Source organism: Citrus clementina, unplaced genomic scaffold, assembly GCF_000493195.1.
Source record: "Citrus clementina cultivar Clemenules unplaced genomic scaffold, Citrus_clementina_v1.0 scaffold_5, whole genome shotgun sequence".
Taxonomy (NCBI): domain Eukaryota; kingdom Viridiplantae; phylum Streptophyta; class Magnoliopsida; order Sapindales; family Rutaceae; genus Citrus; species Citrus x clementina.
This window is the reverse complement of record NW_006262201.1, coordinates 26,807,538-26,813,835: the sequence shown is the minus strand read 5'-3', so window position 1 is coordinate 26,813,835 and position 6,298 is coordinate 26,807,538. Positions and strand designations below refer to the sequence as shown.

The window sequence follows — 6,298 nt, the reverse complement described above, 5'->3', positions numbered from 1 at the left end:
CAATGAGTAAATCATGACCATCGGATTAAAACAATTTGGACGCTTAGGATTGCGCCATGTGGCAAGTTTTGATTGGATAGAACACATCATCATGGCTGTTATTTCGTGTATATGTATGTACCGTACGCACGTTTTTTGGTCCACTAACATACTGCTACGTCACCGGCTAACACTACATCAATATTTTAGCCAATAGGATCGTGACACATCATCGGTCAACGCCACATAAACAGTCAATGCCACATCATTCGTCCAATTGAATGTTACCACGTCATTGGTTGGTGCCACGTCATCGGATCGTATATGCGAATAATGTCGTGAACAGTACCATATACAGTACCGTACATGTGAACAATGTCGTTTACTCTTTTATGCTCCTCTTAAGGTTTTCGACTATCCTGAGTCCAAAATTACTGTCTGTTTTGCTCTCTAATCTTTCGTTCATTGTAAAAGGACCATGATGCCCCTAAAATACATAAAATACTTAATTAAAATAAAACACACATAATTAAATTACAAGGGACTTAAATATATAAAAGTATGGATGTTAGTGAGACTTAAAGTTTAAAATGACGATTTTCTCCTTTATAAATATACACTTTCTAACACTTAACAAATAGTAAATGATTAAAAATATTAACTTTTTTTATTATCTCTTAACAGAGGGGATGAAATGGGTAACTAAAAATCTAGTAGAAATGTAAATGGTAAATATGACATTTATGAAGGATGACATGTATATTCTCCCCTTTATTTTTTAATTCAATAATATGTGCCAATTATTAATTTATATTTGAAATTCATGTCATCCTTGTCTTATTTGTGTTTTTTTTTTAAACTAGTATTAGATATCCTTTGTCTAGAACAGCAATTGCTATAGAGAAAAAGTAAAAAAAAAAAAAAAAACTCGAACTGGAATGATATTACTTAGCTGGAAGTCAATCAAATGGTTGAAGAAAAAGTAAAAAGAAAGAAAATTAAAGTCGAACTGGGATGATATTACTTAGCTAGAATTCAACCAAATGGTTGAATTATTATTATTTTTTCTTATATTAATGGACAGCTTGGGTGCATTTGGTTAAAATTTATATAATTATGAAGTAAAGTTTTTGCATATCCTTTTTAATAATTTAAATAGACAAAAGAACTTTCAATATTGTAAAACTAAATAGTTTAATAATTCAAAAGAATTGTTTTTAATTAATAACCAAAAACCCAATAGCTTAAAAAGCTCTCTTTGAATAAGTTTTCCTCTAAACTCTAATCAATAAGTTGAACCGAATAGAGCTTCTAAAAAATAAAAGTCTCGATACTATTGTAATTATAATATCAATAGAATTGTACTCAAATGATAATATTAATATTAAGAATAATGATGGTGCTGTAAAAATTTAGCGGCGATAAAAGTGCATTTAACTGCTGTATTCATGTCTAATGATGATTCCAAAGAAGGCCTAGTAAGTCAAGAGTATACAAGCAAACAAAATACACCAATACGTGTAATAAAAGTTTATTGGATTGATAACATCGATAACCAATTTAGCCGTACAAAGAAGCAGAAAGACGTGGAGCGATAAGTACTTCAAGTGGTCTAGATTTCTCCATGGTCAATCCAAATCCCTCACCCATGTCCAGCGGTTCATTTGACGGGGTTGCAAAATCAAAGCCCTGAAGTAGAGAAGCAATTGTAAATTGCATAACTTGTAGGGCAAATGACACTCCAGGGCACATTCTTCTGCCACTACCAAAAGGTAACAATTCCAAATGCTGTCCCCTAACATCAATATCCTTGTGCTTTGTCAAAAATCTTTCTGGTTGAAACTTACACGGCTCTTCCCAAACACGTGGATCACGTTGAAGCTTCCAAACATTGATCAAAAGTTGTGTGCCGGCAGGGACATGGTAACCATTGACTGTGCACTCTTCTATAGCCTCATGTGGAATTAAGAGTGGCACAGCAGGATACAAACGCATAGCTTCTTTGAGAGTGGCTTGCAAGTAAACTAAATTTTTTAGATCTGATTCATTCACTTGCCTTTTTGTGCCAACTTGGATATCTAGTTCATTTTGAACCTTGTCTAAAATATCCCGGTGGTTAAGAAGCAAAGAGATAACCCATGTCAAAGTTACTGTTGTGGTGTCTAATCCTGCTATGATGAGACCCTGCAAAATTTGTAGTGCTCAAAGCGTTGTTCTATTACTTTCATATGTTACACTCATTCACAATCCAACTTAATTGAATTCAACTTAAAGACTATTTTTTTGACCTTTTGACTCTTGCTGATGGATCATGTTAAATCCACGAGAAGGTCTTTGATGTTCTTGAAATATTGGTCGTTAACCATTCATTCTTGACCATGGATTATGCATAGTATCATGAATGTTTGAAGTATGAACGTAACAAGAAATGAATGGAAAAGGAGCAGAGCTCCTGGAGCACTCAAGACTTCCCCAAATCCACAAATATATTACCAAAAACTTATCTGAAAATGTAAGTCCCAAATGACTAAATCAATAATGAATAGAAGATGATTTCATCGACTTTTTAATTCACCATTATCCTCTCAACCAACTGGACGTAAACAGAATATAATTATATATTCTCAATTGACGAATTACAATTTTAATTGCTCTCATTAGGTTATCTCATCCTGAATATTGATACATAAGCTTAATTTATTTTAAAAGCACAGAATAATATTCTGTTAAGAGAAAAGTGCCAAGTAATATTTCTTGAGTTAAAAGATATAAGGTCTATTTCCACCAGTAAGGAGTAAATATCCTAAGACCTGCGATCTAAATTCAGGCCTCACTAATGTGTGCAAGTTAATAAAAATAAAAAATAAATAAATAAAACACAAAAATAGAGGTATAAGATTTTTGAACTCTGCTCAAATCGATGGACCGGGTAGAGAGGGATTAAGCCGTCCTCTAGAGTATGAGTACAAATGAAAAAACGGGTTAAGAAAGGCGCAAAAATGAAAAAACGAGTTAAGAAAGGCGCACCAGGCAGACAGCTTTATTTATTGTATCAACATCACGACCCGAATATTTCTCTGTATCGCCCAGAATTGAAAGCATCACACTCATAAAATCTAGTTCTTCTCCTTTCATCTCCCGAGAATCTCTCTTCCTCTTGTGCTCTTCTAAACATCCTTGAACAACAATGTCTAATTCTTTGGCAGTCTTCTTCATTGACCTCTCGTCACCCCCTATATCCAACCATCTCAAAAACGGCAGCGCATCTGACACCACAAACTTGCCACTCATTTCTAAAAATCAAATTAGTAGTTCCATCCATTCTTCACTATCCACTGAATTGCATCCCTTTCCTACAATCATTCTTAAAATCACATTACAGATGGTGTCTTCAAACCATCTCTTCATTTCTACCAACATCTTATTTGTGCTTTTACTCTTGTCCCATAACTCGTATAACTCCTTCAAACAAGTCTTCACCTCGTAGTCTCGTACATGCCTGAGCTTCTCAAGTCGATGTTTTGAGAGAAGCTCAAGTGTGGCTATCTTGCGTGTCTCGCGCCAGTAGGAGCCGTATGGGCTGGAGCCAAACATGGAAAAATTGTAGCCTAAAATCTCCATGGCTAGAGTTTTTGGACGGCTGGCAAAGATTTTGTCGTTTGTAGTAAGACACTCTTTAGCCATCTCCCAACTGCTCACAACTAAAGCTCGATTTATGCCAATCTTGATTGTGAAGATTGGACCATACTTGTCGGCCATGCTTCCCAACACCCTGTGAAGGGGTTCTGGCCCTCCTAGGATGTGTAGATGGCCAATCACCGGCCAAGCTCCCCCGGCTTCGGGTGCTCCCCTCTTCTTCTTGCTTGTGTATTTTCGAAGTAAATTTCTTGAAACTAACAAAGACGTGTATAGAATGATTAAAAGAGTGATTAAAATTGCAGCTACAGCACTTGTCTGAGATGAAACAAGAAAGTACATGGCTGCTGTACCTGCTAACATTTTTCTTGTGGCTGACAGTAACTGAGCTCTAACTTCTGATAACCTTTATACAAGAAAGTAAAAGATATACATAAGTAAACGGGGGCATAGAGTGGGCGTCTTCTTGGGCCTTAATCCAAATGATATTTTTTCTTATCTCAACATAGTATCAATCTCATCCAAACTTGTTACGTGTTTATGAAATATCGTAGTTTGAATTGTATTGCAAAGTTTAATGTTCATCAAAATGAAATCGTTAGTGAAGTACTGAAGTTTGCCCAAAACTGTTGAAATTTGATTTAATCCTATTGCTTTATCTTTTTAGCCCATTGGCCCATTTCTTTTTCAGTTCTCAAATTCCTCCATTAGAGGTTGTTCATTAACCATTTTTTTTTTAACAATCTCTCTCTTCTAGTTAACAAAAACACTACAACAAATATCATTTATAGTAGCATTTCATGGTACCATTTTTTCTTTTAATGTTACCAAATGTTGTTCTACAATAACACTTTATTAAAAAAAGCCACAATTGACTATTCAATAGTGCTACTTTATTTTTTATTATATTTTAAATTTAGGTTGTAGCATATTGTTAGTGCTACATTTTATTTTAAACATTATAGCACTTTAAAAATGCTACAAATTAATGTTATATTTAATAATATTTTTATAGTAGCATATTTATAAGTGATTCGGTAATTTTGTCTACGCCCACAGGAATAAGAGAAAATAATTGCATTACTAACAATTATCAGGATACAATATTTGAGTAAAACGGTAGCTAGTTGAAATTGATACTTTATAAATTCCCCAAATTTAACATAGCATCAACTGTCATACAAATTGTTAATATTTTCAATCACTTTCTCTCTCTAGGGACGAAATATTTTCAATCTAATGGACTTACTATTCTAATTGCAAAAATTTGTAGCCTCTTCGTCACTCTTTAATCTGTTCAAAATTATACCATTTTCTCTAAGCAACTTCCCCATCATCTTGAGTCTCGATAATAAAAATTAACAAACACAAAAGCAAAACCCATAAATTACCTCTATTGCATTCAACCCATATTTGAGGAAATCAAGACCCATCAATTTCTTCTGTCAAACAAGAGCCATCTGGGGATACAATTGCTCAGTAAGTTAAAGGGGCTAGTTGGTTAAAATGATTTCTAAAGAAATTATAGGAGATAAGGATATTAGGTTTCAAAATCTAGGAGACAAGGGACTTAATGGAGAGAAGAAAACGGAGAGCTTTCGGTGACTTTAGGTTTCCAAGGGAAATTAGAGATTATAGACAAAAGATAATTAAAATTACTTTTGAAGGTTTTTTCAATTTTTTGATTTGTGATTGACGATTTTCCCCACATCTTTCTTTGGAGTAGATGACATTTTTCATACATACGGTACTGTTCATACTTACGGTATTATTCCTATATATGGTACTATTCAAGTACGATACTATTCATGTATGGTACTGTTTCTTAATACGGTGGAGCCAAGAGTTCGTACTCGGGAGGATTAACAGCTTGTGCAGTAGTATGGATTTGTGCATTTCTAGAAAAGTTCTGTCACAAAGGCAATAAGAGCCTAAGGGGACTGGGTCTTAAGTGGGATTGGTGTGACATCTCCAGTCTTTCCTAGTAACTTTCTTGGTACATTTTTCTATAGGTACTGATTTCTAAAGTGGGAATAATTTATTGAGAAAATGGTAGAAGGTTAAACTTCTAGGAGTGGGGAGAGATCTACCCAGAATATTTCAGGAGATACTTCATTGGGAGACGAGATTTGTCACATCGTCTTTCGACACTTGTAATAGGAGGCCAGAAGATCGATGTTGAAACGTTTGATGGGAAAGTCAATTTCGGCATGTGGAGGTGCGAAGTTATGGATGCTTTTATTTAAATCAATCTCGATGTTGTTCTGAAAAATAAAAGACACATATACGACGAAGAAACTTGGGATCATATGAACAAAAAAGCCTGTGGTCAGATCAGATCAGATCTTGCTTGACCAAGGAGGTGAAATATCTGGTGAAAGATAAGTAGTGAACGATGACTTTATGACGTACATTGGAGGAGAAGTACCTGCTAAAAAGTCCTGAAAATAGCCTTCATGTAATGAGTCAAGTATATGGCTTCCAAATGAAGCCTAGAATGTCAATGCTCGATCATGTATCAAGATATTAAAAGTTACTTGCAGATTTGAAGAATCTTGATGAAGATATTAAGGATGAAGTCAAGGCTATGATTCTACTGCAATCCCTTCCAAAAGAATATAGTCATTTTGTGACTACTTTACTATATGGGAAAAGTGTGATTATCTTCAAGGATGTCTTCATA

At 34.6% G+C, this 6,298-nt stretch overlaps 1 pseudogene; it reads right to left on the bottom strand.

Annotated features, from left to right (window-relative positions):
• Window positions 1-1,444: 1,444 nt before the first annotated feature.
• Window positions 1,445-3,990, bottom strand: LOC18043035 (annotated as a pseudogene).
• Window positions 3,991-6,298: the final 2,308 nt, after the last annotated feature.